The sequence below is a fragment of the Sycon ciliatum genome, chromosome 12, assembly GCF_964019385.1.
Source record: "Sycon ciliatum chromosome 12, ocSycCili1.1, whole genome shotgun sequence".
Taxonomy (NCBI): domain Eukaryota; kingdom Metazoa; phylum Porifera; class Calcarea; order Leucosolenida; family Sycettidae; genus Sycon; species Sycon ciliatum.
The window spans coordinates 28,157,334-28,169,130 of NC_088654.1; the positions used below are offsets into that span (position 1 = coordinate 28,157,334).

The following is an 11,797-nucleotide window of genomic DNA, read 5'->3' on the forward strand; positions in this document are numbered from 1 at the left end:
ACCGGGGATTCGACATCAGATGGGAGATCAAGGATAGAGCACCTTCGTACAGTAACATCAGCAAGAAGTGTGGCCTATGCTTAACCGAAAAGTTCCACATCCTGAAAGCTTCAAAAGCTACCTCCCTAAACAAGAGAAGTGAGCTGGTATCTAAATGCCCTCACCACATTGAGGAATGAGAACTCTCTCAGCTGACTCGGCAGGAATACGTCAATGATGGTAGTGAACAGAGTTGCCAGTGTTGTTCTGTTGCGTGGCAGGAAAGTATATTTAAGGACCTGGAAAAGAAAACCGAGAAGATGTAACGTGGATACAGTTTAGAAACTCGTATTGTTCACATTCCAGTCCACCCATACACCGAGCAGCACGCTTCACATTGCCAAGTTAAACCATACTACACAAAGTGGCTATCGTCCATGTTGACCTGTGCTAGCAGAAATTAAAATTGAAATTCATGTCCATGGTTAACTACGTGAAGAGTTTCAATTTGCTCGTGGCTTTGCAAAACAAAACTATTGGATTTCAGGCAAGTCTGTTTTACTGAGGTTTTCTGATTTTATTTTGAGCTTCAACGCCATTGTTGTTATATACATTCAAACCATAGCCTACACCTGTCCACGCCCTGGCCCAGCACTGCACAAGAAGAACAAAATAACAAGTTAATTAAAGCTTATGGCTGATTCATATGGTGGTAAATACACACCTGGCAATAGGGCGGTAAGAACATGCCTGCCCACAAACGCTTTCTAAGCTGCAAAGTTATCATCATCTTGTAGTTCTTTGGTCCTTTTTGCTTTTACCATAGAAAGAAAGAAATTACATAATTATGACAAGTACTCAATCTGCGGACAGAACTGTTTCGTCCTTTGTGGACTCGTCAGCGCAACACAGAGGAAATGAGGCCGAACCTGATAGCAATGGAAATAAAAATTTCCAATCAGGCCCGAACAAAAAGCGAGGAATTATGACAAGTATGTAGTATTTGCTTATGGTGTTTGTAGTAATTGTACTGAGTTCACAACTCACTCCATGTATTGCGTTAATTAAAGCTACTTATAAAGTTAATACATTGTGCTGCAATATTTAACAACTGAATATTTTCATTCCCTTCTCATCATGGCCATTTGCTTGTGTTTTGCTAGTGTCATGTGAAGTAAGCCCTCTCAGGCTACAGCTACTGCACACTAGTATCCTACATTTTCAATAAACCTGGAATATTGCCCATACCTCTGGTATTGCCAACCACTTTGTTTGCAGCCAGGATTGAACAGCCTTGTGGTCCTGCCACACCTGTGACTCCTGCAGCTTGAGCTCAAGCTGGCGATACCCACTGTCAACTGGGCCTTTCTGTGCTGGTGGCTCATAGGCCAAGTCTCGAAGCATGTCCAAGAGGCTGCTCGCTTCATCTTGCGACAAGCCATGTTTGCTGTCTTTCACCCACCTGCAATTGATGCAACAAAAAGTACATCACACCTCATAATAGAGAAGCAACCACCACCCGTGAGACACACACACACGCGCGCACACGCGCTCAGATATGAGACGAGGTGCAGTGCAGGTACGGTATGGCAACATTGCAAAGAAGAGACGGATATGAATGGAGAGTGCATATGACAACAGGCTCGTCACGCTCCCCCCCCCCCTCCCCCTCATTTAGTGGAACGCTTCGGTAAAGACTTCAGTGGAGAAAGACACAGGTGAAAAAGGCTTTAATACTAAAGTGGGGCTATATATAATTATAAGAATCTAGCAAAATCCATATTGCATTCACCTACATTCACATACTGAAGTTACCCTGCCTGAGCCAGCACTGTTCTCTATGCAAGTCACAGAGCATCACTCGAACACCGGGAGACACACGACGAATGGCTAACATTTCAGCCTCCGAATAGTCAGTCATGAAGAATTCAGGAGACCAATTCGGATTCTTTCCACGAATAATCTAGACCACAACAAAATCATAGATTTTTTAACACACCCATCATTACCATTTAATTTAACCAGATAATCTTGACAACTTACACTGGGATGATGTGGCAACTAGCAAATAGTGGTCACTGGTGAAACAATTATACCGAATACTGAGCCAGTAATAAAATTTAATGTAAAAAAGAGAAGAAAACACATGAGAACGAGTTATGCAGCAACTATCCACGAGTGTAACAAGACTGTATCATCTTGTTACAGTCCTGGATAGTTGCTGCATAACATAACTCTCGTGTGTTTTCTTCTCTCTTTTACATTCGAGTACTCGCTTGGGTTTTTTCTAAAATAATCGTACTCGGAATAAATCAGAGTACTCGTTCATGGCACATGCATTGACCATTGCAATCTGCAGTTTCAGAGCAGCAGTCAGTAGATATTGATGTGCAGACTGTGTGGTGAACATTTGTACATGAGTAGAGAGAGCCCAAATGACCCACCAATCAATATACATGTACAGTGCCTGAGAAAAATGACTGCCACATGGTTCAATCGGGGTCGTATAATTTGATTTTTTAAGGCCCTTGGTGTGGAATTTTTAGGAGATAAAGAACACTCAAATACTCGAAAAATCGATCGGAGAAAATCAGAGTACTCAAACTCGGGATCTCAACGCCAACTTTCACCCCCACTAATAAATCATTTTTTTAAAGTTCTGAACTAACTAACTTACCTCCAGAGCCTCCGCAATGTCACCTTCGCACTCACTCTGAATGACAAACTCAGCAACTACCATATACTTGGTTGCCGTTGGCACGACCAGAAAGATCAAAGCTACATTGTACTTTGTCGTTCTGTATGTTGCATCAATTAACAAAAGCTGGCCGTACTTAGAGAGCAGCCGCTTTTGCCATTGTTCCTGGTGGATAAATAGGAGGCGTGTGCTGAGTTGGTTGTCCAGAGTGGGTAGGGCTTCATCGTAGTCCCCACCTCCACTCCCTACAGGAAACAATAGCAAACATAGGAAGAAAGCTCACGACCCAGGCAGATGGTAGGTGTACCGCCACTCTAAAGGATCATTACGTTGTAGTAGAATTGCACAGATGCAGCTTTGAATATACATGTACATGTAATCCATGTACTCCAATGAAGGCATAGGTCGTGAATATTGGATGCCATGGCAAAATGTACATAACACAATTACCTAGGAAGACGTTCGGCATCTGCTGCCGTTCTTCTTCTTCTCGAAGTCCGTCGGATCCTTCTTTTGCTTCAACCTATGGACGAAATGTGATATCCGGGTGTCTCGCATGTTCTCTCCAACTTTCCACCAAAGGACAGATAAATCACATTACCAATATAGAGTATTTTTATGATGGTTTAATAGATCGCGGTCTTTAATACTGGATACCTGTAGAAGAAGGGCTACGAGGGAGAAAAGCCACAAGGTCAATTGTTACAAAGAAAGTAAAAGGGATAACTTACTTTCAGAAAAATAATATGAAAGTATGGTTCATGTCCATGGTGATGCATACATGAATCACATTTGATGCAACAGTGGGTTCAAATCCTGCTTGGAACAGGACGGATTACTTCGTTGATATGGGCCAGTTATAAAATCCCTTCCGGAGACATAGAATGCAGCCACCACATTATAGTTGCATCTTCATAGTACCTTCATTCCAAGCTCTAATTGATCCACAACTGACATTTGAAGAGAGCGCAAAGAAGAAAACACGTGCCAGCGTACATCCTTGGCGTGAGGATGGTATGCACGGGACAAGCCTACTGTGCTCTCCATTTTCAAGACGTTGGATATGTCACGGGCTTCGTAAACCAGCTACCACGCACTCTTTAATGCGAGCTATAACAGAAGGGTGTACCCTTTGGCTTAGTTGTGTTGTGAGGCTGCCTTGCCAAGCATGGTGGTGACATCGTGACCAGTGTGACACTGACCAGCACTCAAAGGATACTGGAGAAGGAATCTATGAGGAGAGAGCAGAAAAAGCACACATCATTATTATGTGAGGTATTCAAAGACAGTGTCCAGACTCCCAGAACGTGGTTCTGAAAGTTTCATCATCAGTGCAAATAATGTATTCATTGCAGCTACTAGCAACGTTAGTAAAGCAGTAAAAACAGACAGGATCTGCAGTTGACTTCGCTACTAACGACTGCGGATATAACAACAAGTTGTGAATAATGACAGAATTTCCATAACAGTCAGCTCATCGGTCAATTTCCATAACTGTAATACATAAATATAATGAGACTTCGGATATAAGGACTCTTCACGAATAAGGACACTTTTCTGATGCCCCGCCGAGTGTCGCTATACGCAAAGTAGTGTGTACATGTACAGTGCGTATGGGTTATAGCGTGGTCATGTGAAAGAATAATTCTACTGCCTACTACAGTACGAGAATGAACTCTCACATGTTTTCATAATCATAACATGGATTTCATGTGCACATTTATTCTTACAAGCAATTTTACCGTACAGTAGAATATATCGGTCCTAAGAATGGACTTTGTGTAGCGAAACATGCCAGATCAGTACAAAGTATATCGCCTGTAGTAATAACATCCGTCCAAAGCAGTTCTGATCTGACTCGCGTTGGGTCGTAGTGCTGCAGGTTCAACTATTGTGGTCATGTAACTCATGTTGCATAGCCACATGGTAATAGGCGATTCAGGCTACGGCCAAATGTGACCACGTTTCTACGACTCAGATGTATTTGATCAGGGATTGTGCATAAAATTTTGAAACATGACTGCATCACCATGGAAATTAAAGTTCAGACGTGATTTTGGTCGTAGTCTGAATCGCCTATAAGCCTATGTGACTGTGACCAGCCGCATGCACATATATAGTCATTGCACAGTAGCACTAACTTGTATGTATGATGATCTTCCTGCCTCCTCGCACATGCACATGACATGTCACACTTGATTTATCGTGTGTAAGAAATATCGGAAATAAGAATAGAAAGTCGTTTTTCAAACACCCACGCTATAACCGATACCTACTGTACATGCATAACGTCTGAAAAAATTGTTGCACTGTCCCTGCTGGGAAAGAAAAGGCACCATAGTTTAGAGTGGTTGATTACTAAGATTAGGCATGTAGTTATGGGCAGGCTCAGTTTCCTTCACCACTCCTAAAACTGCATGTATACAAACATATCACTTGCATTATCAACCTATTTACCTTTCTTCTGTAGCCAACTTCGAAAATCCTTACTGCTTTTGCACTGTTCAATAGCAGCAGTTAATCTCTGAAGTGCCTCTGCTTTCATTCTGGCATTCGCATCCGTTGGCACAGAAAATGATGGAAACTCCAAAACTCGGTGAGTAGTCGCTGTTGCTATGCAGCCTTTCTTTTTTTGAACCTGGACATTATTACAGCAATTGACATGTACAGAAGAGCATGATTTCGCGACTTTGCAGAGTCTGCAGAGAGATGTTATGATTACATAGGGGAAGAGGCCGGACCCTTCCACTAGAACGACATAAAAGCGTCAAAGATGAGTTTGGACGCTTCTTGCAGCTTCATTATATTGTAATGAATAAATATGTTGTGGACTAACAGGCACATCTCAAATTGCAAACTGTTTTTTACAGTTTAGTAACAATTCTGTATTCACTCAACGTTTCAGTCTATGACCATCATCAGGAACGAGGAAATGACGGCTGGGGCCTGTTATAGTCCCTCAATTACTCCTGGGGGTTATGTACTCTTGATTATATCCATACACATTCGCAACACTCTCCAACCGGTCTCTGGGCTACACCAACCACTAAAAGAAAAAAAGCTAAAGTCATCCAAATGTTCGGGCAATCTTCAGGACGACCGTTCGGAGAGTGTTCAAGGGTCATGGCCAGTTAATGAGCGCAGGGATGTGACACAAGGTAGCAATGGCTCCAATATACCTTGAAGAGAGAGCCGCCTCGATATCTTCTCATGGCTGGGATTCGAGGAAGCCTGGTCCGCAGGTGACCGCGTTGCGTCGCTTGTGTCCGTAGGCTACGAAGAAAGAGAACAACAAAAGTCCAGCCAGATGATGGCATGGCACACTACACTACAGAATGATGCACACAGGATACGCAGGGCAAAGCAGCTGATACCATTGTACATTCTTCATTTCGTTTTCCCATCCTTCACGCCACCCCCTCGGTCAGAATCGAACTTAGGCTGTGTTTACATGAGAAATTTCAACCCGGAACTCGACCCGGGTTGAAAGTCTGTACGATAGACAAAAGAGGTGAGCGTTTACATGAAGACAGTTGACCAGGGTCAAATACTGATATGCCGCCAAAAGTCCACTTCTACAGTCCTGTATGGTCACGTGAATCCGTTCGCGCGAAATTTGCATCTGCAGTGCTGTTCAAACCTGGCGCGAGATACGCACAGAAGTACGTTTGTACGATTTTCTTGACCCGGATTGATTTCAACCCACCCCTTGGGGGAGGGTTGATTTCCCCAAGGGGAGGGTTGAAATCAACCCGGGGCGAAATTTCAACCCGGGTCAAGCGCAATGCGTCATGTAAACGCGCCATTCATTTTGTGTACATGGCGGGTTGAAATCTGACCCGGGTTGAAACGCTTCATGTAAACACAGCCTTATTGCTCTGGGGAATAGGTAAATACACACGGAGTAGCGTATGGCATACAAACATGTACAGACAGACTAATAATATAATTTTCATATTATAACCCCCGACGACACCGACCTGTTTAGCTTCATGGCATCTTTCCTTCCCGAACTGACACTCTTGCCGGCCGAGCACGCAGAAGGGGACTCCATGGAAATCAATAGGGACACACATTCGGTGATGCTGCCAGACATGTCGAAGGTCCTTGGCCGCGAGGATATCGATGGCACTGGAAGACAATGAACACAAGGTGACCACATATACAGTCCGCATACTGCTATTTTCGGTTGCGCTCACCTTCCCCTCCTTATGTTATTTCTATAACAATTTCGGTAAGTGTAATTCCGACACACGCGGGAAGTAGTTTTACACTTGCGGTCAATTTCCGGACCACATTGACAACTGCACAACTTGACATCGTAAGGACATTCAGCAGACTACACGTTATAGCTCACCTTCCAAGGAAGCCCTTCATCGTACTCCTGACCACAAAGTTTTCCCGTGGCAATTGCTCCTTTAAAAATGCTTCCAGCTCCTCCCTGGAGGCAAAGATTTTGCTGTCGGAGCATGGCGTGCAGCCCACTTCTTCCTCCACTTCCATCGCCTACTGTCCTTCTCTTACTACAATCAACAGTAGTACTGTACATAATGTACTCTTGCACAATTATTGTAAACAAACAAACACTAGTGGCTAAAATCTGTGACAGGCGAAAATGAGAATGCACGCAGCCAAGACTAGGCCATCATCTCCTTCATCCATCATCCTGGGGACTTTCAAAATTTAATAATAATAACAATTACCCAATGCTGTAGACAGCAAGCAAGCTGACTGTGCGTTTGTAATCTCAACAGCCCTCCGACCTGTGCTTATAATGTTGTGACTGTACTTCCAGCACTAAACTCTGTACTAATAGGAACGTGCAGCACCTGCAGGTCACAATGCCATCAGTGCTAGTTTTAGTGTATTCTGTGGTTTGGATGATTACAAGTTAGTTGCGTCTCTAGTACACATTGCATAATCATAATAATCAGGGTGATAATCAGGGAGTCGTAAAATACCGGTATTTTACGACTCCCTGGTGATAATCCTAGGCTACATACTGTGGTGGGGCCATTGATGGTACGTTCACGAAGATCACCAAGCCTGACAGGTTTGGTGATCTCTTTTGGTGCTATAAACAGTTCTCTGCTGTTTTGCTCTTTGTTTGCGTAGATAGTCGCGGCCTAGTTCACGTTTGTGGATGTAGGTGCACCAGGCTCTGTTGGAGATGCTGCTGTTTTTAATACAGTTCAACTAAGCCAAATTGCTTGGTGGAGAATGGCTCAATTATCGCACATGGACATGTGGGAATGCTGACATTCGCCCGTATGTTGTTGGAGATAGTGCCTTTGGCCTGAGTCCATGTGTAATGAAAATTTACAGTGACCCCAATCTAGCGCCAGCTCAAGCAAGTTTGAACTATGCTCCAATAAGGACACGGCGTGTAGTGTGCTATAGGGAAGTTGAAAGAGAGGTTCCGTGTCGTTGCTGAGAGCAACAGCAAGGATCCAAAGTTAGTAAGCAAGGTCAACATGCTGTGCTGTGCAATGCACAATATCATTGAGCGCAAGGAAACGGCCTACCTTCCTCACTATCCCAACTATGCACCGCAGCCTCTAGTTGCAATGAATCCATCTGCTGCTTCTCTATTTGTGCATGGTCAATGCTCCCCACCTCGCTTACCCCGCACACAGATACACAAACACGCGGATGCACACGGCACACATACGCACATGCACACGACACAAACAGGAAATTATTCATGTAAAATGCCATGCAAAGCAGTGGCCACCGTACTTCAGGAAGTCAGTTGTGGAACAAAATAATTCAACTACAACGTGTAGACAAGCTGACGGCCAAAGCACATTATAGCAAACATGACATTTGCCCAAGGATTGCAGTTTGCAGACCACGCCATGAAAGCAGCGAATACAGAATGTAATATCATACAAAGTGACAAGCAAAGAAGTGGCCACCATACACCAGAGACTTGCAGAAAGTCACATATCCAACAGATAGAAAAGTGAACAGCAATCTGGTACAGCCCACACAAGACAAAGCTGACCTGATACTTGTCCCAGGATCGCAAGTGGCAGATCCTTTTCGATGCATAACATGCAGGTGTACGTTACACGCATGGACAAAATCTGACCGTGTCGCCAGCATACAATGTCATCACATGTATACCCCACAAGTTACACACATGCACAGTACAAGCACAATGAAAGCAATGGAAAAGTACGATGTGGTTGCTGAAGCATCTTCGCACTTCAAATTCAGACTTCAATGTGGTCGTCACGAGATGATATACCTGCAAGATACAAGTGATGCAGAAAGAAAGCAGAAGGTCGTGAGGTAGGCCATGAGACACCACAAACGGGTCACCTACATGTATGTTCAGGGCTAGTGCACTCGCACGCAGAATTATCATAATCGAGCATTTCCCAAACTGAGAAGTGCAAGGAAATCCACTTGCATGCACAGGAGCAATTTTGCCGCTGGTGTGATGCGCAATTCGAGACAATCTGCGATGCTGCGTGCTCACCTCTGATGCCGATTACTTCCTTGCTTAGACCGGCCCGGTCTGCTCTCCCTTCACTCTCTTCTAAATCCTACTTGGAGCAGTAAGGCTGTGTCACTGCTCCTACTAATCATCCAGTTAGGTTGTGGTCATTGTTGTGAAAGCAATATCATCGTCATTGTGGTAATAACATACGTTTTTGCACAGCGGCTGGCGCTAGAACGTGCAGCAAGCAGCACGCTTGTACTTCGGATTTTGCGATTTTTTCGAGGGCAATGGCTTCCTTTTTGCTTTAGCTACCTACGAAGTACGACCAAAAAATCTATGAGAAGTATTTTTGGAGCTGGAGTACGAGTGGGGTTGTCTGATAAGTGCTAGGAGAACCCTCCTTTGTGGCTGTAGAGCGCTAAAACGTGCCCTGTTGGCCGACATATCCGAATTTTTTTCTCCCGGGGGACACCCCCGTTATACCACTCCCAACCGCCCTGTGACGCCCCTGTCATTGTAGCTTACCTGCTGTCTTTCTTGGAGATGCAGTAGCAGCTGAGGACTTGCATACAATCTCTGTTTCAACTGCAACTATTTCCACAATGTTGCCAGGTATTGGTGCGGGCGACACACGCAGATTCTACACACGCAGAAGGAAAGAACACACCATGAACATATACCTGTTACTACATGTACATGTACATGTTGCCACTGTCAAATATTCCACAGGCAGATGGTGGGGATGGAGAGGAGAGCAACATCAGCAACAGCAGAAGCAGCAGCAGCAATAGCAGCAGCAGCAGTACCACACAGCAATTCACCACACCATACCTCAGATTGTATTCCCGGTATGAGCATAAAATGTCCAGTGGCCTTGTCCTCGCGAAACCGGCTTTCAAACTAGTTCAACAGAATCTACAGCGCACGTTGCACAGGAGAATTCATACTCATTCAACAGAATATACAGCATACATTGTACAGGAAAATACTTGTACATTGCAGAGGAGAATACTGGCTTTCATACTCGTTCAACAGAATCTACGGTGTACATTTGACAAGAGAATACAAGGCATAACGATTAAGCAAATCTACGCCAATAGTTATGTATGTCCCTGAAGATAGGCTACTGTAAAACCGGAAAATTTCGGTGGAGATTTATTTTCGGTAACTTCGGTTTTACCCACACATCACACACGACAACTTACCTCCACGGTCGACATGAGCTCCCCAGGATCCCCCAGCTCCTCGGGACACACTCTCACCATCGTCGTGGAAACGTTCAGCTCGGCCAGCAGCCGTCGCAAGCCATCAATCTCATACGAGCTGAGACAGGCCATGTCCGAGAGCAGGCAGGATGGCGGTGATGGAGGTGGCTTGCCGCCTTGTGAGCTGTTCCCATCTCCTGACGAAGCAGCAGCAGCAGCAGCTGCCGCCGTCGCTGGCGACTGGGCTGCAGTGTCATCCGTTGACAGCAGTGGGATCTCGGCGCATGCGGGCGCAGGAGAGAGCTTCGCTGCGTCCGTATCTGTCAGCGATCAGACAATCAGAATATACAAGCCCATATTTAGGCATAGGATAGCTGCCGTGAACAGCACTCAACCGGCAACACCCAACAACAAGAGTACTGTAATTTCACAAATTGTTGGTGTACTTTTTTTTCGGTACGTTTGGTGGGTCTGTTTCATACCTAAAGTTTCAATACACCGAACAGACACTAACACACGTAATCCAATAGGGAGCTGCTTCTCTGTACCTAAAAGTTCTGTTCGCCTAACCTGGCCTTTTGCCCTCATACTGAAAAATAGTGAGCACCTAAAATTTCTGAAATTAGAGTATATAACCCCCGAAGAGTGTGAAACTCCCGCACACCCTGCTGTCACCACAGAATTTCAAGTTGACGTCATTTTTATGATGCAATGTTCCACGCACCAGTGATTATTACGACATGTGTACGGCGAATCAACGCATCACACGTTTTTCTTTGCACTAATCTGTACAAGGTCTAATGGGGCTTTGTCCACCACAGATTCCGAATACGTCTGATAAATTGTGATAATACGTGTACTGTGCAGCCTCTTCCCTTGTAAGAATAAGATCCTGTGCTTTGACACAAGAGTACATGGGGTTATGTAATCTTGCTTGACAGGATAACTACATATTTATGTTTGGATACTCCGAAGTGCAGTGATCCTGTTTTCTATTATTGTTGATGATGGTACAAACATAAATATTGCATATACACATCTTCGATATTGAGCTTTTATTAGAGAGGTTAAGATTCACGTTATTACTGACGTGACGCGAAAGTTCAGCTCGCGTTATTTGGCTCGCACGTCTAAAAACAACGCGAATGACCCGCAGCTCACGTCGAAATCACATCGACAAAGGACATAGCAGCAGAGACAGAATACTTTCTCGTTCTCAGGAAAATAAATTCAACAGCCACGGCCACATGGAAATCGTTTCCCCACATTTTGTATTTTTAAGACACAGAGGGAGTCATAGTGGTACAAAGTGAAGTGTACGGAGATGGAGAGAGAGAGAGACGGAGAGAGAGAGAGGGAGAGAGAGAGAGAGAGAGAGAGAGACACACACACACACACACACACACACAGAGGCATAGAGAGACAGAGACACATACACACACAGTTCCACGGCAACATCGATGA

The 11,797-nt window shown here is 44.5% G+C and overlaps 3 long non-coding RNA genes across 4 annotated transcripts in view; all 3 read right to left on the reverse strand.

Annotated features, from left to right (window-relative positions):
• Positions 1-139: 139 nt before the first annotated feature.
• On the reverse strand, positions 140-1,516 carry LOC135828799 (uncharacterized). The gene is made up of 2 exons (XR_010555750.1): positions 1,228-1,516; positions 140-908 (listed from the first exon to the last, which is right to left on the reverse strand). It is a non-coding gene; the product is annotated as an uncharacterized LOC135828799 (long non-coding RNA).
• Positions 1,517-5,152: 3,636 nt separating this feature from the next.
• LOC135828299 (uncharacterized) lies at positions 5,153-8,354 on the reverse strand. Of its 2 annotated transcripts, none has more exons than XR_010555620.1 (4): positions 7,035-7,183; positions 6,658-6,808; positions 5,857-5,950; positions 5,153-5,315 (listed from the first exon to the last, which is right to left on the reverse strand). It is a non-coding gene; the product is annotated as an uncharacterized LOC135828299 (long non-coding RNA). The 2 variants fall into 2 exon arrangements; XR_010555621.1 differs by lacking the exon at positions 7,035-7,183 and adding an exon at positions 8,203-8,354 and having other exon boundaries at positions 5,154-5,315.
• Positions 8,355-8,384: 30 nt separating this feature from the next.
• The window catches only part of LOC135828298 (uncharacterized), a 7,535-nt gene continuing 4,122 nt past the window's right edge, over positions 8,385-11,797 (reverse strand). The window contains exons 2-5 of the long non-coding RNA XR_010555619.1: positions 10,334-11,797; positions 9,960-10,043; positions 9,654-9,768; positions 8,385-8,930 (exon numbers count right to left, since the gene is read on the reverse strand). The exon at positions 10,334-11,797 is cut by the window's right edge and continues 243 nt beyond it. This is a non-coding gene — a long non-coding RNA (uncharacterized LOC135828298). The remainder of the gene's footprint in view (positions 8,931-9,653; positions 9,769-9,959; positions 10,044-10,333) is intronic.